The sequence below is a fragment of the Oryctolagus cuniculus genome, chromosome 6 (genome assembly GCF_051225735.1).
Source record: "Oryctolagus cuniculus isolate XC-2025 breed Fujian yellow rabbit chromosome 6, ASM5122573v1, whole genome shotgun sequence".
NCBI lineage: Eukaryota > Metazoa > Chordata > Mammalia > Lagomorpha > Leporidae > Oryctolagus > Oryctolagus cuniculus.
The window spans coordinates 75,095,352-75,118,089 of NC_142872.1; the positions used below are offsets into that span (position 1 = coordinate 75,095,352).

Below are 22,738 nucleotides of genomic sequence, written 5' to 3' on the forward strand. Positions count from 1 at the left end.
TTTTTGATGGCCCTATCTTTCCACCGGGATCTCACTCACAGAGATCTTTCATTTAGGTTTTTTTTTTTTTTTTTTTTTTTTTTGCCAGAGTGTCTTGGCTTTCCATGCTTGTGAAACTCTCATGGGCTTTTTAGTCCAAATGCCTTAAGGACTGATTCTGATGCCAGACTGCTGTTCAGGGCATTTGCCATTATATGAGTCTGTTGTGTATCCTGCTTCCCATGTAGGATCATTATCTGCTTTTTAATTCTATCAGTTATTATTAGCAGACACTAGACTTGCTTATGTGATCCCTTTGACACTTAATCATTATGATGAATTATGAACTCCTCTCTTGTCTGTGCTCCCCCTGATGCTTGATGTGGGAACCTGAGTAGCTTCCTCTTTTTCCTGTGCCTGTTTCCTCATCTGGGACAGGGGATGATGTTGCAGTCTCAGAGCTTGAAATGAGTTTATACAAAAAAAACCCTAAGAAGAGCACTTGATGCAGAGTATTTGGAAATGCTGGGTTTTGTACACATTGTTACTGAGGTAAAGTGTGTTTTTATTTTTTTATTTTAATTTTTAATTAGTTTTTGACAGATTCAATGCAACTTGTAGATGTAAAGCTTTTTTTTTTTTGCAATTTCTTTTTGAAATTATTTCCAGATAAAAATTTAAGATAATTTTAAAATACTTTGTGATGGAGTTAGATTTTTCCTTTTAAGCAGGATGAATTGAGACCAGATTTGTTATCACCTCAGAAACAAAGTTATAGCACTGCCCATTTCTTTTTTTGAAAGAGTTTATTTATTTATTTGAGAGGTAGAGTTACAGTGAGAGAGAGAAACAGAGAGAAAGGTCTTCCTTCCATTGGTTCACTCCCCAAATGGCAGCAACGGCTGGAGCTATGCTGATCTGAAGCCAGGAGCCAGGTGCTTCTTCCTGATCTCCCACGCAGGTGCAGGGACACAAGCACTCGGGCCATCTTCCACTGCTTTCCCAGACCACAGCAGAGAGCTTGATTGGAAGAGGAGCAGCCGGGACTAGAACCGGCACCCATATAGTATGCTGGTGCTGCAGACAGAGGATTAACCTACTGCGCTATGGTGCCAACTATGCCCCCATTTCAAAGCTTAAATCAAGCTATGGAAGTCAAGGCAGTGCAGAAGTGGTAAAGGTACACAAATAGGTCAGTAGAACATGAAAGGAGACACAAATTAGAGCATATTTATTTGAGCAATTGGTTTTCAATAAAATTACAAAAGCAATTCCGTGAGAAAAAAGCATGGAGTATTTGTTTTCATATGTTTGGCTTATTTCACTTGGTTTGTTACTAAATTCTCCAAGCATTTTGTATTCCAGTCTTCTTATTTTCAACCTCATTTGTGCAATATTGTCAGAGTTATCTACACATATCCTACCTCTATGGCAATTCTGTGGTTTAAGTCATCTTATGTCTGTTTTTTGGCAACCATTAGTTTAGGTCAGGTTTAGGCATTCTTTGGCAGTTTATAATTAAGCTACTCATCATCATTCAAATGATTTTCAACTTTCAAAATGTTATTATATGCAGTCCTGCTATTTTTATTTTTATTTTATAATGTCTTTACTATAATCTCAATGGCACTTTAATTAATGGGAAAAAAGGAAATATGTATCCTTAGTTCATTTTAACTTAGTTTAACATGTTTAACTAGAGAACATTTCACTATTTGACATGGGGTTAAAAAATAGAATCACCTGGTTGTCCTTATTTTGACATGTCAGTGAAACAAAATCCATTGGTATACACTTGAGTATTTGACTGTATCTGTCATTTTCAATTTAGTAGCTGAGCCTTGTGTGTCTCTTTGTTACATTAACAGACATTCCTTCATTTCACCATATATGCATGCTGCCCTTGTATTTCTAGTCTCTTGATATAGAGAGGAAACCACAGTTCAAAGACCTTAATTATTTTGAGCTTGTAAAATAAAACAAGAAATTAAGCCAAGTTGATCAGAATCCTCCTGCAACTCCCTGTACTAATAAAAAAAAGTCCAATTACCTAACCTAGGCACTTACCTGATATATTTAAAATGAGAAATCAGCTGGGGGCAATTTTAATTCAGAAGAAGAGAAAAGTACAAACATGTGCATGTTTGACATTTATGCAATACAACATATTGAACAATGTGTTTGCTGGTTTTTCTAATAAAAGGAAGACATGCTCTTGGGCATTGCATTTAATTTTCTATGCAATTTGTTGCAAGTCTTTTGAGAAAGATTTACTAATCCTTAGGGCTGGAAGAACTGTTTCTAAGTAATACTCACCTAGAACCTTGTAGGGTTCAATTCAATTTCTGACACATACATATGTTCACAGAGAATTGACTTGCAACAATATCTGAAATTTTTCTGTGATAGAAGTGATACAAACTATATAATCTAATGGGAACTGCTAACCTTTTGTTGACTTCTGCAATGAATTTCAAAAGGAAATCCCTGTTGCTTTGAAAGTTATCTCTTTCCAAGAAGAAAATCTCTCAGTTTCATAAAGGGTCATAAATATTGCTCAAGATTAGCCCTAGTGATTTAAAGTCTCCAATATGTTTTTTCTCTTTGCACTTTTTTGTAATATTGCAGAGTAGGATGCTGTTCAAGTTGTTTTACATTTCATGTGTATAAAATTTAAATATAATAATATATTAATAAATTTATCCAAATAAAAGGTTGGTTTTAATTTCCCTATAAAATGTGGGTAATTTCCCCAAAATAGAGGTTGACATCACACTTAGACATTTATTAGTTTATTTGATACTGTAGTAGTACTACAGACTAGCTGTACAACTTCTTTGGGAGTGTGGAACTCAGTGTGTAACTATGAATAGACTCAATGCTTTCTGGGGGACTTTTAGAAAACAACTAAGTGCAAAGCTTACAGAAGGAAAGGAGACTGAGGTGTGCAGGGAAAAGATACTCAGGAAGACACAACCATCAGTGGATAGCACTACTGGGGCAAAGAGAAGATGTCATATTTAGAGAATGGCAATGACTTCTGAAGAGTGTAATTGGGAAAGTGAGATTGTAAAAACAAGGCTTGTAGATCGGATGGAACAATGAACATTATTCTGAGTGGTACTGATTGTGTCCTGAAGAGTCACAGCATGAGATATTTATACGTTTAAAAGTTTATACATTTTTAAATGTAAAAATGACTTCTGTATCAGAGCATAGAACAAGCCAGATGATTATATGGCTCACCATATGATCGGTATTTTCATACTTATTACAGTAATATATGCAAGAAATGGTAAGAGAATAAGCCTGGCTAGTAGTCAAAAAAAAGTAGAAAGATAAAAAGGATGTGTAAATCTGAGAAGTTATTGGAAGGATATTATAATAGAATTTGATGGTTTGTTGAAGATGGAGGGTCAGGTTAAAGAAAAATAAATCTTAAATATGTTTCATATTGGAGCCTGGGAATTTAATGGTGCAATTGATAGAGACAGGGTATGTTTTGGGTGGAGAAATGCTAACTACTTTGATGGAGGACTTTTCAAGATGAGTTGTCTGGTGGCAGGTTTCACATGTACCTCTAGAATTCAGAGGAAACTGTGCTATACTTGTAAATCAGTGATTGATCTTTGAGTGGATGCATTCAGACAGCTGGTGAGCCTGACAGCACAGCTTTAGTGAGGTGGGTGTTCCCAGAGGAAAAGTAGAAATGAATCAAGAAAAGAGCCATTATTGACTCAAAAGATTCTGGGTTGCAACAATATTTAAAGGGTAGAAAAAAGGACTACAAATTCAAGCGAGATATACTCAACTTTTCAAAAATCTACTTCTTTATGTTCTGTGCATTATTGAAGTATATAATCTTAGCCATACACTCAAGATCACCCATGATCTGACCTGACCTGTTTTTCTAGAATGAAAGAAAGAGGAGGAATGGAACTTAGGGAAGTAAAAAGGAGAAAGAAGTAGAGGGAAGAAAAAGGTTTATGTAGTTGAGTTGAGATGTAGCAGGGAATGGGAGAAATTGACTTAACCACTACTTACTTGGAAGGACAAAATTAAATGTTGTGGGGTATATATTAGGTGAGGTAATATTTTACCCTTATTCTATGAGGGAAGCCCAGTGAATAATCTGAAGTAGAAAAGATAGTGGGGAAATAAGGCCACCCAGACTTTGCCCCGGATACCACTGGTTATTAGGAACCACGGAGCAGCTTGTAGGACCACATGCCCCATTTTCAGCTTCTCAGTTACTGGATTTTCCTGTAAACACCCCCTTACCTAGGATTCCAGGACCAGAAGGGGCATTGACACCACATACATGGAGCCAAATCATTCTGGTCTGATGGAAATCAGGCTAGTCACCCCTCAAACTTACCCAGTAATCTGACTTCTGCCACCTGCCTCACTGGTGCTGTCATGAGAACAGACCTTCAAGTTACTCCAGCTTCAGTGGAAGCTGCCTTTACTCCTCTTGGAGCTAAACTGGAGATGATTACACCAGTGTTATTTGAATGCTTCCAGAGTTCATTGTTATGACTCCCTCTCATGAGTTGACTAACATCCTACTTCCAGATTTAAACATCTGTATGCCTCATTGCCCAGGTCCTAGTTCCCACTTCAGAAGATAGACCCTCTCCCCTCACTGTGCAAGCCTGCCTGTCTTCATGTCTAAGTTCTTTGTAGGTCGTGCCAACAGGAAAGAGAAACCCTCTCATAAGCTGGTTATATTCAACCTCATTTTGTGATACAGCTTTAATTTATTTACATTTTAGAAATATCTACTTTATCATAACCTATACTGTATTGATTCTGGGGCAATTTGTCTGTGTTCTTTTCATTATTGATTCTGAACATTCCAAAATACAATACGTCTGAAATTTGAGTCTTAAAGTTAAAACTGCAAATTTCTTGTGAAAAAAAGAACCATTACAAATTTCTCTTCAGGGCTTTTGAGAAAATCAATTTTCATTTGGCAGATCATTGTGATTTCAGTCTAAAAATCAAAAGTGAAGTTTTATAAGATGTATTTATTTATTTGAAAATCAAAGTTATACAGAAAGAGAAGGAGAAACATGCATACACACACATACACACACAGAGAGAGAGAGAGAGAGAGAGAGAGAGAGAGGTCTTCTATCTGCTGGTTCACTCCCCTACTGGCCTCAACAGCCAGAGATGTGCCGATCTGAAGCTAGGAACCAGGAGCTTCTTCTGGGTCTCTCACATGGGTATAGGGGCCTGAGGACTTGAGCCATCCTCCACTGCTTTCCCAGGCCATAGCAAAGAGGTTGATCAAAAGTGGAGTAGCCGGGACTTGAACTGGCGCCCATGTGAGATGCCGGCACTGCAGGTGGCAGCTTTACCTGCTATGCCACAGTGCTGGCCCCAAAAGTGAACTTTTTAGGAATTCAAAGATAACATGTGTGTTAGAAACTACCTTGCCCAAACAATGACCATATCATCACAATTGTAGCCTTTACACCAAAGCATCGAGCTGACAGGTTTAAATTTGTGGGTTTGATCTAACTCTTGGGTTTGTTGCCATCTTCTCCTCTTTAATGTTTCTATTGATCTTAAAGTCATTGTTGGAAACATAGTGATTCTTTTTTGTCATATATATTACAAAGGCTTGCTGCCTATGATCAAAATTTGGTCACAAGTGGAAACAAACAGAAAGATACTGAGATGGTTATGGAAAATAAAGCATCTCTTGACTGTTCTTCAGTTGTATTATCATGGCTAATATGACAAGCTGTAGAGTTACAAAGAACTCAGCACACACCGATATGTGCTGCCCCAGTATCAAATTCCAAATGGAAGTGCTTTTTATCAGAGAGAAAACACTTCTCAATTGACAGGAATAAACAGCAGATGACATGGCAAACACCATTTGCTGGTTCTTTTCAGGTTAAAGTCAAAATTGTCAGACATTATCCCTGAAAGATAGTTTGGATCTGCAAAAATCAAAAGTATTTCAAAATAGGCATTTTTAAGTAAACCACAATGGATGTGTTTTAAATCACTAGGGGATATTTTATTGCAGTTCTCTTTGGCACACATAATGTATCGCATGTCATAAAGTGAGGCTCTCTATTTATTCATTGCTTTCTTTTTCTCTGCTGCATTGAGAGACTCTAGACAATATTGGTCCTGGTAGGAACTCAAACATGGGTGGTATGTGTAAGCAGAAATAATCCTTCAAAATATACAACCCTGTTTCAAGAGTTTGGGAAAATTTGAAAAAATATAATTCCCAAGTATTGCTAATGTTATTGCTAAGTACTTCTTAGGTTCTTGACTTTATTAAGAGGTGTGACTATATGACATCAGTGGTTAAAGTTTACTGAGTAGTATTCTAATATTCGGGTCAATGAAGGAGTCATCTCTTATTCACAAGTCCTATAATTTGCATTTAACTTATCTCCTATGTGTCATCAATTAAGAAACTTGCAATTTTTATGATAGCAATTAAGATATTTTCTTTTTAACAGAGGAAAAACAGTCTTTGTTCTCATTTTAATTTTTACATTTTATCTGGTACTCGTAATATTTTGGACAAAGCAGTATAACATTTTGCTTTGAAGAGTTCCCCAAGTATAGCTTTTCTAACTGAAAGGGCTGGAATTGACCTGACATTGCTTGATTTAATTAAATAAAGTCAATTTCACTCAAAGGTTAGTCTCCATCTGCAGTCAGGGACTCTCATTCACCTTGTACTAGCAAATTGTCTGCATGAATACATTAACTTCCTATCTTATGGTGCAGTTAGTTACTCAAATGAAGCTTTAGCAAATTGATTTATGGGTGTCCAGAAAAGATTTTGCATGTAGGGATGTACTCAATGCTAACATCTGGAAACGTGTGTTTGAGAAGTCTTTGTGTGTCCTGTAAATTGAAATCTGTTTTTGCATTTCATCCTTGCATCTAGTTCGGGATAAAGCTGTTATAGCATTTGCAAACAGTGAACTTGATTTATATTGTTTAATTTTTTTAACTTTTATCTAGTAAATATAAATTTCCAGAGTACAGTTTATGGATTACAATGGCTCCCCCCCATAACTTCCCTACCACCTGCAACCCTCCCATCTCCTGCTCTCTCTCCCATTCCATTCACATCAAGATTCATTTTCAATTCTCTTTATAACAGAAGATCAATTTAGTATATATTAAGTAAAGATTTCATCAGTTTGCCCCCACACAGAACATAAAGTGTAAAATACTGTTTGAGTACTAGTTATAGCATTAATTCACATTGAACAACATATTAAGGACAGAGATCCTAGATGAGGAGATCAATTGTGAACTTAAATCGATCACTTGGACTAGTGAGATGGCATTGGTACATGCCACCTTGATGGGGTTGTATTGGAATCCCCTTGCACATTTCTAACTCCACCATTTGGGGCAAGTCAGCTTGAGCATGTCCCAAATTGTACATCTCCTCCCTCTCTTACTCCTACTCATATATTTAACAGAGATCACCTTTCAGTTAAATTTCAACAACTAAGAATAATTGTGTGTTAATTACAGAGTTCAACCAATAGTATTAACTAGAACAAAAAAATGCTAAAAGGGATAAAGTATTAAATTGTATATCAACATTCGGGACAAGGGCTGATCAAGTCACTGTTTCTCATAGTGTCCATTTCACTTCAACAGGTTTCCTTTCTGGTGCTCAGTTATTTGTCACCGATCAGGGAGAACATATGATATTTGTCCCTTTGGGACTGGATTAATTCACTCAGCATAATGTTTTCCAGATTCCTCCATTTTGTTGCAAATGACTGGATTTCATTGTTTTTGAATACTGTATAGTATTCTATAGAGTACATGTCCCATAATTTCTTTATCCAGTCTACTGTTAATGGGCATTTGGGTTGATTCCAGGCCTTAGCTATTGTGAATTGAGCTGCAATAAACATTAAGGTACAGACAGCTTTCGTGTTTGCCAATTTAATTTCCTTTGGGTAAATTCCAAGGAGTGGGATGGCTGGGTTGAATGGTAGGGTTATATTCAGGTGTCTGAGGAATCTCCAGACTGACTTCCATAGTGGCTTTACCAGTTTGCATTCCCACCAACAGTGGGTTAGTGTCCCTTTTTCCCTATATCCTCGCCAGCATCTGTTGTTGGTAGATTTCTGAATGTGAGCCATTCTGACAGGGTTGAGGTGAAACCTCATTGTGGTTTTGATTTGCATTTCCCTGATTGCTAGTGATCTTGAACATTTTTTCATGTGTCTGTTGGCCCTTTGGATTTCTTCTTTTGAAAAATGTCTATTGAGGTCCTTGGCCCATCTCTTAAGTGGGTTGTTTGTTTTTATGTTGTGGAGTTTCTTGATCTCTTTGTAGATTCTGGTTATTAACCCTTTATCTGTTGCATAGTTTGCAAATATTTTTCCCATTCTGTCGGTTGCCTCTTCACCTTCCTGACTGTTTCTTTTGCAGTACAGAAACTTCTCAATTTGATGCAATCCCAAATGTTAATTTTGGCTTTGACTGCCTGTGCTTCTGCGGTGTTTTCCAAGAAGTCTTTGCTTGTACCTATATCTTGCAGGGTTTCTCAAATGTTCTCTAATAATTTGATGGTGAGCTGTTAGGCAAGAAAAAGAAATTAAAGGGATACAAATTGGGAAGGAAGAACTCAAACTATCCCTCTTTGCAGATGATATGATTCTTTATTTAGGGGATCCAAAGAACTCCACTAAGAGACTATTAGAACTCATAGAACAGTTTGGCAAAGTAGCAGGATATAAAATCAATGCACAAAAATCAACAGCCTTTGTATACACAGGCAATGCCATGGCTGAGAAAGAACTGCTACAATCAATCCCATTCACAATAGCCACAAAAACAATCAAATACCTTGGAATAAACTTAACCAAGGACGTTCAAGATCTCTACAATGAGAATTACAAAATCTTAAAGAAAGAACTAGAAGAGGGCCGACGCCGCGGCTCACTAGGCTAATCCTCCGCCTTGCGGCGCCAGCACACCGGGTTCTAGTCCCGGTCGGGGCGCCGGATTCTGTCCCGGCTGCCCCTCTTCCAGGCCAGCTCTCTGCTGTGGCCTGGGAAGGCAGTGGAGGATGGCCCAAGTGCTTGGGCCCTGCACCCCATGGGAGACCAGGATAAGTACCTGGCTCCTGCCATCGGATCAGCGCGGTGCGCCGGCCGTGGTGGCCATTGGAGGGTGAACCAATGGCAAAGTAAGACCTTTCCCTCTGTCTCTCTCTCACTATCCACTCTGCCTGTCAAAAAAAAAAAAAAAAAAAAAAAAAAAAAACTAGAAGAGGATACCAAAAAATAGAAAAATCTTCCATGCTCATGGATTTGAAGAATCAATATCATCAAAATGTCCATTCTCCCAAAAGCAATTTATAGATTCAATGTGATACCAATCAAAATACCAAAGACATTCTTCTCAGATCTGGAAAAAAATGATGCTGAAATTCATATGGAGACACAGGATACCTCGAATAGCTAAAACAATCCTGTACAACAAAAACAAAGCCGGAGGCATCACAATACCAGATTTCAGGATATACCACTGGGCAGTTGTAATCAAAACAGCATGGTACTGGTACAGAAGCGGATGGATAGACCAATGGAACAGAATAGAAACACCAGAAATCAATCCAAACATCTATAGCCAACTTATATTTGATCAAGGATCCAAAATCAATCCCTGGAGTAAGGACAGTCTATTCAATAAATGGTGCTGGGAAAACTGGATTTCCACATGCAGAAGCATGAAGCAACACCCCTACCTTTCACCTTACACAAAAATCCACTCAACTTTGATTAAAGACCTAAATCTACCACCCAACACCATCAAATTGTTATATTGTTTAATTTAACTAAGTGAAGCACTTAAATTTACCTGATAGTTTTGTCCCCACCCAGAGACAATCATCCACTTCACTCTGTATATTATGTGATTGAAAGTTATATTTGTTATGTTCAGGGCTTTTTTTTTTTCCTTTTTCAATGATTTACAGATATAGTTTTAAGATTGCAGCATAAACTCCTGATTGGAAAACTATAGCATTTTCCAAAAAAAATCAACTTGTATGTGTGTGTATGTGTATGTTTGTCAAACATATATATTTATATATATGTAGAGAGAGACACATAGAATCAATAGACATTGCTAGTTAAAGCTAAAGCCAAATTGTAATTTAAAATCCATGCAATTATGTTGAATAAAATATCTTTGAAATTGAGGAAGCAAAAATCTTAACATAAATTAAGGTTTTTATGTTACTCAGATATTCAGTATTATGTATATAAAACTTTCAGATTAGTTTCTTTCAGATTACTTAATATCTTTGGATAGTGATTAGCCATTGATTAGTTACTTTTTAAAAAAATTTATTTGACAGGTAGAGTTATGGACAGTATGTGAGAGAGAGAGAGAAAGGTCTTCCTTCCATTGGTTCACTCCCCAAAATGGCCGCCACGGCCAGCACTGCGCCAATCTGAAGCCAGGAGCCAGGTGCCTCTTCCTGGACTCCCATGAGGGTGCAGGGGCCCAAGCATTTGGGGCATCCTCCACTTTCCTCCCAGGCCACAGCAGAGAGCTGGACTGGAAGAGGAGCAACCGGGACTAGAACCCGGAGTCCATATGGGATGCTGGCACCACAGGACTTGGGACATCTTCTACTGATTTCCTAAGCCATAGCAGAGAGCTGGAATTGGAAGTAGAGCAGCTAGGACTTGAAACTTCACCCATGTGGGATGTTGGCACCACAGGTAGTGACTTCACCTGCCGCATAACAGCACCAGCCCCCCCTTCATATATTTTTATTACATTATTTTTCTTGTATCAAAATATTTATTTTTCTGTGGGGCAATAGTAAATAGCATTACATCTTTTATTTTGGTTTCTGATTCTTTAATGTTATCATGTAGAAATGAGATTGACTTTTCTTTTTTTAAACTTTTATTTAATAAATATAAATTTCCAAAGTACAGCTTTTGGATTACAGTGGCTCCCCCCCCCCCATAACTTCCCTCCCACCCGCAACCCTCCCATCTCTCATCCCATTCACATCAAGATTCATTTTCAATTATCTTTATATATAGAAGATCAATTTAGATTGACTTTTATGTTTGTCTTGTATCTTGTGAATCTGTGAACTGACTTCTTAACGATAGGCAGGTGCTTTTTCCTAGTAGATTCCTGAATATTTCTTGTGAAAAAAATATGTAGTTTTCACATAAAGGCAGTTTTTTTTTTTTTTTGAAAAAGGCAATTATCTCTTCCTTTTCAATTTCATTGACCTCCCATTATCTTTCCTTTTCCTTCTATTTTTTTTGAGATTTCTCTATTTTTCTTTGAAATGCAGAGTTGCAGAGAGAGTGATTGGCACAATGGTCTTGGGTGCACCAGGAAGCCAGGATCCAGGAACTCCATAAGGATTAGTTCACATGCTACCTTGCCAATGAGGTGCAGTCATTGCAGCAGATTCTGCCTGTCCTCATTATCGAGCCTGTTGTTCCCTGTTGATGCTGCTACTGTGGTGGGTTGGGTTGGTGGAACTCTGGGTATTTGATGGAGGATAGTCCTTTGACCATGTTGTGAGGATGCTGCTGCAGAGGTCAGGCTACTACTGTCCCATGTGTCATGCAGGGGCTCCTCTGATATTGCTGCTGTTCTCTGTCAGGCCACTGCTGCTTCAGGTGCATAGTCAGGGATGGTCCTTACCCGGGCCCCACTAACCTTATTGCTGCCTTGGGAGGGCTAGAACTTGCCTGTCTTTCATGGGGACTCCACTGACATCACTGTCAGGGATCAGATCACTGCTGATGGAGTTGGTCTGCAGAGAACCTGCTCAGGCTGATTGGTAGATAGGCCCTACGGCAGTCTGTAGATCAGAGAGAGGTCTCCCTAACAGGTATCCTCTTCAAAGACCGTTTTTCAGTGCTCTGGCCAGAGAGCATAGATTTTTGTCCAGGTTGGTTGGTTTGCTTGTTTTAATCTTACACTTTTTGAGAATTATGAGCTTAAGGCTCTCCAGTCCCTAGACTGGGATATTTGACAATAAAAGCAAAAATCAGGGATTGTCTGTAGTGTTATTTTTAAAGTCTTAAGTCCCCAACCAATTCGCTTTTTGCTTTCTCTTTTATAGAGATATGATATGATTATCTTTTTGCATTATTTGTGGGATGCTGAGGCTTATTTGGAAGATCAAGAAAAGTGAGTCTATCCTACCTTGTCCCAGAATATAAATCTATTATACCACTTTTTGAAAATTGTCTACAATTAAACTATATGATGATCAATTTTTGGCTATTTTAACTTTATAAAAAGTATATGAAAAACATATGGCTTTTGGGACTTTTTTTTATTCAGCATTTTATTTTGAAGAACTAAATGGGTTCCCATTGTGCAGCTTTGCTCACCCATGAGCCAGTGTACAGCTCTTGCAAACTCATTCCACATTTTTGAGGAACTGCAAAAGTGTTTTCCAAATCGCTAAATTAATTCTAGATAATAACAGATGGAGTTATACAGCTATAGTGAAGGACCATGACCATAATTCTGTATTTGTGCCATAAATGTGTAATATTTATTTTGTCATGACCCCAATAAGAGGACTATACAAAAGAATCAACAACATCTCACAAACTGATTCCTCTCCATAAATTCACAAAAGATGATTTTTAAATATAATAAAGGGATACATGTTGAAGGGTACTTCAGAGGTTTCTTGGAAAGGTAGAACTAAAATATGTTTATTTTGTTCCAAAAATTGTTTGAAATTCAGACATAGTTTTTCCATAATATATGCATTTTTTCAATTTTTTGCAAAGTCCTCATATAATCAATGCTTGAGAATGTCAATGTAAAGGACTCAAACAAACTCAAGATTCATTAACTTGTCTCTTAAATATGCAATTGCGTACATAATTATTCCAGTTGCATGGTTATATTAATTAGTTTTTGCCTAATAGCAATACTACTCCAAATTACAGTGACTAAAAACCAGTAGCTATTATCATACAGAATCTCTCTGCAGGTCAGCTGAGATGTTCTCCTCATTACTCTTGAATGTTTCTGTGGTTGACTCTTTCACTGATTAGAACTGAAGTCCCAAATGTTCTAGGGCCTCCAGTGGGACAGCTGTTCTCCCCTCTTCATGAACTTTTGTCGTCCAGCAGCCTATTCTACACTTATTCTTATGAGTGTTATAAAGGTTCTGAGAGAGAGTGAAAGTACACAAAGCTTCTAAAGCCTTAGTCACAGTGCTGGAAAGTCCTTCATTGCTCTGCACACTACTAAGGAAGCCCAGAGTAGACTTGCATGATGAAGAGTGTGCAATGTTCCATTGTGAAGTGTTCTGGATACAGGAAGGAGTTAAGAATCGCAACTGTTTTTACAATCACTCTGGTGGATTTGAAAAATGATTTCTCCTTGTCTATATGTATGTGTCTGTACCAGAGTGAACCACCTCTGACACATCAGTTCATTGTCATGACACAATAACCTGGCAAAATACATCTTGAAATGTGGTAGTGCCAACTAAATGTCAAGACATTACTTATTATTTTCCTAGAAATGCTACAACATTATTTGACATTCTTGAAGGAAAACACTTAAAATAATGTGAAAAGTGTTACACTCCTATGGCAACATGGGATGCATTTTTACACATATTCTTCCTTTTGTTTTATACAGCAGGTGATACAAAGCCAATCTTGACCCCTGTGTGTGCATAGCACACTGCAGTGTGCATGTTCAGAGCTATTGATGGGAAGTTTAATTTGAAATTGTCACTTGTTACAAGACATTTCATTTTGGAAGAAAAGCTTCTGATGGTTAAAGGATACAAATATCTTTTGTTGAGTCTAACAGGTTGCTGGAGTGAGTTTGGGCAAAAACAGAGCTCACTGTAAATTCCCAGACATCAGTTGTATAAGAGCATGTTTCTTCTCCCTTTTGTAGTGTTGAAATTGATAGCATTTTTCAAATAGCTACAAATCTTCTGTTTAAAGAGAACTCTGACTTGTGAAACTCTTATTGTTCAAAAAATAGAGAAAAGAAGTTTTTCTCTCCACTAGAATAATGTTCTATTATGTCAAAATAAACAAGCTTATTTTTCCTAAAACAAAAAGACTTTGAAAAGTTCATGGAAAATGGAATTACATGTAATTAAACAAGGGATTAGAAGATAAATTTATTTTGGTGCAAATATTTTTGAAACCCATGCATAGTTTTCTTTTTTATAAGAAAGCTATAACAAGAAGCTTCAATTTTATGGCAAATATTTTTGTGGGCCTTTTCTTTTGCATATATATATTGACATATATGTAAGGAACGAGAATATGTTTGTATTAGTTGCAAAATAAGACATTTTAATTTTTCTTTGATGTATAGTACTGCTTACCTATAATTCTAAATTTTTTTAACCTTTTGGGAATGTATTTTCCTTTTGACTTTGACATTCTTAAAGGCTGCACAAAATGTTTTAAATTCAATAGTTTTAGGATAAATTAGTGAACTGTGACACATGGAGTGTTTCTATTTTATAAAATTATTAATGATTATTTATGTCAGTGATTTTTTTTAATTTCAATTCTATAAGTAAGAGGCAAGACAAGAAAAGAAATGCCCAGGGTTGGAGGATTTGCTTGGTGGTAAGGATGCTCAGTGTCAGAGTTCCTGGGTTTGATAATTGTCTCTGACTCTTGACACGAAGCTTCTTGAGAATGCAGACTTGAAAGGCACTGCTCTCTCTTTCTCTCTTATTCTCTCTGCTTCTCAAACAAGAAAAAATTGCCCAAAATTTAACTAATCATAAAAACAATGTTAATACATAACTAATTGGACAGAATGATATAAAATATTTTAAATATAAATCTCCTTAATTTTCTAAAAATATACTTTGTATAAATAAAATTTCTTAAGCACATTTCTATGTAAAGCGAATACATTGTTTTACATATTTATTTCATAAAGAATGTGATTTGGAGGTTGATTTGTGCGTTTTTATGTTTAGTAATATAGTTTACAAACTTATATCAGAACATGTAGTTTAGCTCACTATTTTGAACATGAATACTTTAGATTCCTTGTTTTTAACAATGATGAAACAAACTTCTTTGTACATTTACATGTGTATATATTTTTCATAATACAAATTTCCATAAACTTTTTGAGGATTCCTGTTATTTTGATAGAGATTTGCCTCACTAAATAATATATCAGACAAGTTTTATATAGATAAGTTGTGTTTCAAAATATGTCAAATATCTTTTTTTTATTTAGCTTTCCCACATATTTTCCTTATGGTTGAATATGTTATTGGTATTTGGGTTTCTGAATTGTCATTAATAATTTATTTTATGAAAAGCCACCACAGAGCACAGATAATATGCAGCTGAAATATGCATCCTGATCAACTGAGTCAGGAATGCATTTTAGAGTCACAGGTGCAGTCAGATTGCACATTTAAAATTCACATTTCAATATCTGAATAAAAAATCGAGATTGATTTTGATTTTGAGGAAACTGGACCATAGGCTGTTTTGCCTCTTTTTCTCATTTAAGTACAACTTAAATCCTGAGTATCTTATATAGGAAGACAAATAAATATCTACAAAGGCAGAGCAAATACAGCTAACTCCCAAGGAGTTCAGAATCTGCCTACGAACATGATGATAAGAGCCTGAGATTTCTTTTATGCCTCACAAATCGATTTCCTCATTGAGTAATACATCAACCAATCTGCTTTATCTGGGTTTTTATTTTCTTCATTAGGTGTAGTGAACTTTTCTTTGGATTGTCGATTGTCTTGGTTTGTGGTTTTGTTTGGTGTCTTCATTTTCCACAGTGTTGCATATAGATTTTTAATAGGGGACGTAATAATTATTTAGCAGTAAAACAAAAAGATGGGTGTTGTGGCTTAGCAAGTGAAGCTGCTGCTCAGAACTCCCACATTCCATATCAGAGCACCTGATTTGAGTCCTGGCTACTCTATTGCCAATACAGCTTCCATGTGACACATCTAGAGGCAGAAAATTGTGGATGGGAGACCCAGATGGAAATACAGTCTCCTGGCTTTAACCTGGTCCATTTCTGGCTGTTGTGGGCATTAGGGGAGTGAACCAGTGGGTGGATGATCATGCTCTGCCTTTCACATAGATGAAAGTCAATAAACAAACAGTTTTTAAAAGCTTCAATGAGGTCCTTTTTGTCATTGTTATTATTATTATTTTTTTTTGACAGGCAGAGTGGACAGTGAGAGAGAGAGACAGAGAGAAAGGTCTTCCTTTTGCCGTTGGTTCACCCTCCAATGGCTGCCAAGGCTGGCACGCTGCGGCCCGCACTCCACGCTGATCCGAAGGGAGGAGCCAGGTGCTTCTCCTGGTCTCCCATGGGGTGCAGGACCCAAGCACTTGGGCCGTCCTCCACTGCACTCCCTGGCCACAGCAGAGAGCTGGCCTGGAAGAGGGGCAACCGGGACAGAATCCGGTGCCCCGACCGGGACTAGAACCCGGTGTGCCGGCGCCACCAGGTGGAGGATTAGCCTAGTGAGCTACGGCGCCGGCCTGTCATTGTTATTTACACTTAGTATTCCAGACCCTGAGAATGGTTGCCTGGGCCATTGTAATCAAATATAAGATCTGTTCCCACTTGTTCTCGCAAAAACCAGATGTAAGCTAGCGTCAGTGAGCACAGCATGTTGTTCCTTCAGGAGTGTTCACGCCTCAGTGTTGTTCCTATGGAATATGAAAATACTTTCTTATTGAGAGGTTTGATGCCTATTTACCATCTTAGAAATAAACCCCATAGAACAAAATCAATAAATGATTACAATCAGACTAGAATAAAATGATTGGTTCATATAAAATAAGTAAAGCAAAGAACCTAAAAGAAACTTACATTTGAAGGTATGACAGTGATAACTGTACAACAATTACTATTATTTTGACATAGTATGTAGTTCTGAATTTTTTAACTTATAAAACAAAAGTTAAACCACACATGTGATACATTCCATGTCGATGCTAAGAGTTAGGGACACCACAGCCGGCGCCGCGGCTCACTAGGCTAATCCTCCACCTTGCGGCGCCGGCACACCGGGTTCTAGTCCCGGTCGGGGTGCCGGATTCTCTCCCAGTTGCCCCTCTTCCAGGCCAGCTCTCTGCTGTGGCCAGGGAGTGCAGTGGAGGATGGCCCAAGTACTTGGGCCCTGCACCCCATGGGAGACCAGGATAAGTATCTGGCTCCTGCCATCGGATCAGCACGGTGCTCCGGCCGCAGTGTGCCAGTCGTGGTGGCCATTGGAGGGTGAACCAATGGCAAAGGAAGACTTTTCTCTCTCTCTCTTTCTCACTGTCCACTCTGCCTGTCAAAAAAAAAAAAAAAAAGAGTTAGGGACACCATAACAAGGAAGAGAGGCATAAGAATTGTGTCATGTGCATGATAGTTGAGACATAGAAGTGTTTCTGATTTTTTTCATATTTTGGAATATTTATGTACATTATGAGACACTTGGGGATGGGATCCAAGTTGAAATATTAAATTCATTCAGCTTTCGTGCACAGCCTAAACACATATTCTGTGATCTTTTCTTTTCTTTCTTTTTTTTTTTTTTTTTTTTTTGACAGGCAGAGTTAGACAGTGAGAGAGAGAGACAGAGAGAAAGGTCTTCCTTCCATTGTCTCACCCCTCAAATGGCCACTAAGGCCAGTGCGCTGCACTGATCCAAAGCCAGGAGCCAGGCGCTTCCTCCTGGTCTCCCATGGGGTGCAGGGCCCAAGGACTTGGGCCATCCTCCACTACCTTCCCAGGCCACAGCAGAGAGCTGGACAGGAAGAAGAGCAACCGGGACAGAACCGGCACCCCAACCGGGACTAGAACCTGGAGTACCGGCACTGCAGGTGGAGGATTAGCCTAGTAAGCCGCAGCGCCGGCCTATTCTGTGATCTTACACAGTAGTTTTTTATAATCTTATGATGGAACATTGTTTAATAATGTGAATTTTCTATTTATGATGTTAATGTAGGCACCAAAAATCTTTCAGAAGTTCTAATAATTTTGGATTTCAGATTTTTGGTTTAAGGATGATAACCTTCAATGATTATCTTTTTCTGCATAAAAGATTTACTGAAAGCAGTGTTTTGAAACATCACTCAGTAGCTTTCTTGGGGCCGATGCATTAGAAATGCAGGCACAACATAACTGGGTTCTATACTCAGACTCTCAAGGGGCTGTGATAACTCTGTGAGCTGAACTGTGTTCCCATCTGGAACCTGTGGCTTTTCCCCAAGCTTATTTAGGTGATTGGCAGAACCTGGTTCTTTTGCATTGGTGAGATAGATGTCTCTGCTTTCTGGTTATGTGCCCAGATACCCAGAACTCCAAGTGTCCACCTTCTAAAGAACATAGTCACACAACCCTGTCCCAATCTGGCAGCTTCCTGCTTCCAAGTCTGCTTCAAATGGGGAAAATCTGTCCCCATTTGAATTTCTCACCATTTGTTGGAGCTTCTGTCCAATCAAGTTTGCATCTCCTTCAAATTGGTTAACTCAAATTTCCCCTGTTTAGGAGATTGCATCTGCAAAACACAACACCTCTGCTCTAAGGAAATCTCATCACAGTAAAGAAACTCACTGAATCACAGCCCAGGCAACAATCAAGGACTTGTCAGAGGGTGGGAGTCAGGAGCTATCCAGAAATTATTTCTTACACACCTCACAAGCTTTTATTCTGCTGTAGAGCTCCCTACTGGGATATTCTTCGACTTTTTGTTTCTAGAGAGCTCCTTAAAACTGCATGTTATAAAAGTGTGTATTTTAATCCTCTTTTAAACTTGGGGCCAACACAGTGACATAGTAGGTTAAGCTTCCTCCTGTAGTGCAGGCATCCCATATGGGTTCTGGTTCGAGTCCTGGCTGGTCCACTTTCAATCCAACTCCCTGCTAATGACCTGGGAAAGCAGTGGAAGATGGCCCAAGTGCTTGGGTCCCTGCACCCACATGGGAGACCTGGAAGAAGCTCCTAGCTTTGGATCGACACAAGTCTGGCCATTGCAGCCATTTGGGGAGTGAACTAGCACATAGAAGACTCTCCTTCACTCTCTGTAATTCTGCCTCTCAAATAAATAAATATTAAAACATGAATCATATTCAGAATTGGAATGTCAGAATTGGACTGTAACCTAAAACTCCATCTGAGTCACCCAGGTTCCAAGTACTTGGGTCATCATCCCCTGCTTTCCCAGGCTCATTATCAGGGAGCTGGTCTGGATGTGAATCAGCCGGTACTCAAATAGGCACTCATATGGGATGCCAGTATGCAGGTGGCAGCTTAACCCACTATACCACAACACCAGCCCCAATGTATATATTAAATTAGCTACATGAAGGATCCTTTTGCAGCCAGCCCTGCGCCACCGAAATTTCTGATTTTCAGAGTCCTGTCAAATATAGCTGCCTCACCTGGCTATCATTGATTTAAAGCATTAGAGTACGTTCAACATTAGAATTCCTTTCAAGGGAGGACAGGGAACATAACTGGGATCACTAAAAATCAAGTGGCAAAAGCAGAAGCATCATCTTAGCCTCTGGAAAAAGTAATTTAATGCTCAAGCCTTGAATTACAGGACCTTTTAGAGGGTCGATTCCCCTCTCCTCACCATAAAACTGAGCTAATAGCTGAGTCTCATAAAAAAGCCATCACTTCTTGGCTTAAATCACTAGACTATTCCTTACAACGAATGCTTTTAAATATTATAACTTATTTAAACTTGGAACCTCATTCTAATGATCTCAGTATTAGTAGTTTAGCATCAAGTTTCAACTGCTGGCAGAAGCAGCTTTGGGCAGATTAACCAATTTCCTCAAAGTCTATTCTATTGAATTTACTCTTGTGACATTAGCCATTTGGAAAATATTACCTTATTTTCTCTCTGGATATTCAGAGGGACTTGAATTTTTTTCTGTACATTGCCAACAAATTGTGGTAAAATCATGAGTTGACAGGTGTGCATGGCATGCATTGTCTTCCTATGGATAAAGCAAATGCATTTCAATGTTTACATGTCACTGCTTCTATTTTGAATGCTCCCAGGACTTATTATTTTTTATTCTGCCTCTAGATTACCCTCCAGAATGTTGAGATTGCCAGAGAAGTGACCACAGTGACAGGAAGGCTGCTCTTCCCAAATTCAAGTAAGAATATTTCTTTGCAATAAAGTGTTATGGGTAAATAAATGAAGAATTAATCACTTTGTACATTACAGTAAGACAATCATTTTCCTGGTACTGTTGTAATTTTATTTTTTGTTCTTTATTTATTAAATCTGTTAAATAATCATGCAATTCTACATGGTGCTATGTGGTGTTTTGAACCATGTGTACACTGCAGTGATCAAATCAGGATAATTAGAACAGGCATCTTCTCAAATATCGGTCCTTTCCTTGTGATGAAACATTCAATATCCTCTCTTCAAGCTACTTTGAAATAGTAAGCTATTTGAAGTCTCTTGCTCTGTTCTGCAAAAGCGGTAGCATTCATTTTAATCTCCTGGAGTGGGAAACAGAACACTGGTAAGCTGTGGTTAGGTTGTATTTCCACGGAGCTTTCCACACTATGCACTGAAACAACCATTTGGAATTTGTGTTGTTCCTTTAACAAGTGGATTTTACGGGAATAAGGAATATCACTCAGTTTTTCAACAGCTTACTTTATTAAAGAAGAGATCAGTGACGCCTCATAAGATAAGAATGGGAGTCATGCAGAAGGGGAGATAGGCAACATCCCAAGGAGGGCTGGGCAGAGATGTTTCCTGAATTGCTTCCCTGCACTGTGACTAGGGAACTGCCATCTTCCCTTTCATTTGCTGCAAACAAGGGGTAAGTGTGAAATTAGTAAAATGAATCAAATGTGCCATCAGGAAGGCAATATGGGTCAGCACATGTGAAGCAGTTAGGAGATCCAGAAAGTCCCTGGCCTGGTGCTGGCTCAACTCTCCTTTTGGAAGTAATTACACGCTGTTCTTCAGAAGGAATGGAAACTGACCACCAAAGCTTAGGATTGAACGCACTGAATCTATTGCTCTAATAAACTATCACAGTATTTTGAGTCCTTGCATCCTGGCAGTCTTAGGGCTTGCAGAGGTCCTTCAGTAAGAATCACAAACCACATTGCTATCTGCTTTATTTCAAGGGATGTAAATATTGAAAAGTGCATTCTGTATATGTGATATATTAGATTATCCTTCAATATAGGATGGAATCCTTGAGTGCATGGCTCTGTGTCATGACTATCACAGAATTTTAGGACTGAAGGTCTCGATGCTGATTGCCTATGACAGGACTTCCTGGCTGGGTTCCTGAGGACCTACAGCAAGGTCAGACACTTAGGATTGCAAACACGGAGGCCTCAGAGCACTTCTGTTTCCTGAGTATTCTGTTGGACCTGGACACCATATTGAATTGCATTATTCATAGTAAAAGCCAGGGAGGAATGGACTGATGATAGATTAATTCCTCTTTTCCCTCCACCTAATTAATTTGAATATTCGTTATTTGTATTCAGGTAGCTTTTCTTCTCATCTTTAAATTATACATTGTATTTTCATCATTAAAATAAGTCAGATTGCAAATGCACATTTTGTTAGAAATCAAAAAGAACCCTTTATAATGCACAATAATTGCTAGATTATATTTAACTTGTTAAGTGAATTGTCATAGTTATATCTTTTGTTTAAATAAAATGTGATATAAAAGGCCAATAAATAAAAGATAAAGCTGAACTGCGGGATCCAGAACTTGCTTCCCTGCCTCGGTCTTTCCTTATCTCTAAAATCCTTTCTCATTCTGCAAATTCTGCCCATTATATGGACATTCATTCCCAGGCCTTCATTTTGCAGTCTCTGTGGAAGAAGTCAGCTAAAGATACTTAGAAAAAATGGTAGAAGGGGGAACATCCAAACTTAATCTGTGCCAGCCAAGAGTGGCAAGGTTATTGGTATGCAAGAGGGGGTCATTTGCTGCCTATTTAGACATTCCCAATGTTAGCATTTGCTTTCACATACTTACTGTACGAAATCCAGGCTGTAGAGTTTCGTTTCGTTTCGTTTCGTTTCGTTTCTTTTCTTTTCTTTTCTTTTCTTTTCTTTTCTTTTCTTTTCTTTTCTTTTCTTTTCTTTTCTTTCTTTCTTTCTTTCTTTCTTTCTTTCTTTCTTTCTTTCTTTCTTTCTTTCTTTTTCTTTTTTTTTTTTTTTTTGACAGGCAGAGTGGACAGTGAGAGAGAGAGACAGAGAGAAAGGTCTTCCTTTTTCTGTTGGTTCATCCTCCAAGGGCCGCCGCGGCCGGCACACTTTGGCCGGCGCACTGCGCTGATCCAAAGGCAGGAGCCAGGTGCTTATCCTGGTCTCCCATGTGGGTGCAGGGCCCAAGCACTTGGGCCATCCTCCACTGCACTCCGGGCCACAGCAGAGAGCTGGAATGGAAGAGGAGCAACTGGCACAGAATCCATTGGCCCGACCAGGACTAGAACCCCCGGGGTGGCGGCGCCGCTGGTGGAGGATTAGCCTAGTTAGCTGCTGCAGCACCGGCCCAGGCTATAGAGTTTTAAAGGATCATATTTGCATTAAATACCAATGAAAGTCCACTGAAGAGTACAAGTCATATATCAAGAAAGGAAGAATGGCAGTTGTATCAGAAGTAAGAGATTCAATTGAGGGAGGCTGTTCCCATCCTCAAAGTATCATCTTTTGACATTAACAGCTTTTAAAAGAGCA

At 38.4% G+C, this 22,738-nt stretch overlaps 1 protein-coding gene across 6 annotated transcripts in view; it reads left to right on the forward strand.

Annotated features, from left to right (window-relative positions):
• SNTG1 (syntrophin gamma 1) overlaps positions 1 to 22,738 on the forward strand; it is a 918,312-nt gene that overhangs the window by 284,193 nt on the left and 611,381 nt on the right. For all 6 annotated transcript variants that reach the window (XM_089335218.1, XM_089335217.1, XM_089335216.1 and 3 more), the window contains one exon: positions 20,090 to 20,162. The gene's annotated coding sequence lies outside the window, so the exon portion shown is untranslated. The remainder of the gene's footprint in view (positions 1 to 20,089; positions 20,163 to 22,738) is intronic.